At 72.1% G+C, this 401-nt stretch overlaps 1 protein-coding gene across 2 annotated transcripts in view; it reads right to left on the reverse strand.

The window, feature by feature from the left end:
* CIRBP (cold inducible RNA binding protein) overlaps window positions 1–179 on the reverse strand; it is a 4,700-nt gene extending 4,521 nt beyond the window's left edge. For both annotated transcript variants that reach the window (XM_015564630.1, XM_006764802.2), the window contains exon 1: window positions 54–179. The gene's annotated coding sequence lies outside the window, so the exon portion shown is untranslated. The remainder of the gene's footprint in view (window positions 1–53) is intronic.
* Between the last annotated feature and the right edge of the window lie 222 nt (window positions 180–401).

A 401-nucleotide genomic window follows, 5' to 3' on the forward strand; every position in this document is an offset into this window, starting at 1 on the left:
CCAGGCCGCCCGCCGCCCGCTGCCCTCGGAGCCGGTGCCGCCAGGACCCTCACCACTGAGTAGGGCAGGTCCCTGACGCAGGCAGGAAGACGACGGTGCGAAACGACCAGAGCCTCCTAACGTGCGAGTGAGGGAGGTAACCGGGCGCCCGGCCTTATGTACGCCGCCTCCTGGCTCCGCCCCCGGGTGCCACCCCCTGCTCCGCGTTGGCCAATCCCAAGCCCCATAGGCAGAGGCCGTGCCTCATATTCATGAGCTGTGGGCCGGGCTCGTCTAGGCCACGCCCCCTTCCGCGCGCTAGCGACAGGCAACGTGATTGGTGGGGACGCGTGCATCCGCGTCCCCCGCCACCTGTGAGCGGGGGGCGGGGCCAGCGGCCAGCGGGGCGGGGTCCCCCCACT

Source organism: Myotis davidii, unplaced genomic scaffold (genome assembly GCF_000327345.1).
Source record: "Myotis davidii unplaced genomic scaffold, ASM32734v1 scaffold198, whole genome shotgun sequence".
Lineage (NCBI taxonomy): Eukaryota > Metazoa > Chordata > Mammalia > Chiroptera > Vespertilionidae > Myotis > Myotis davidii.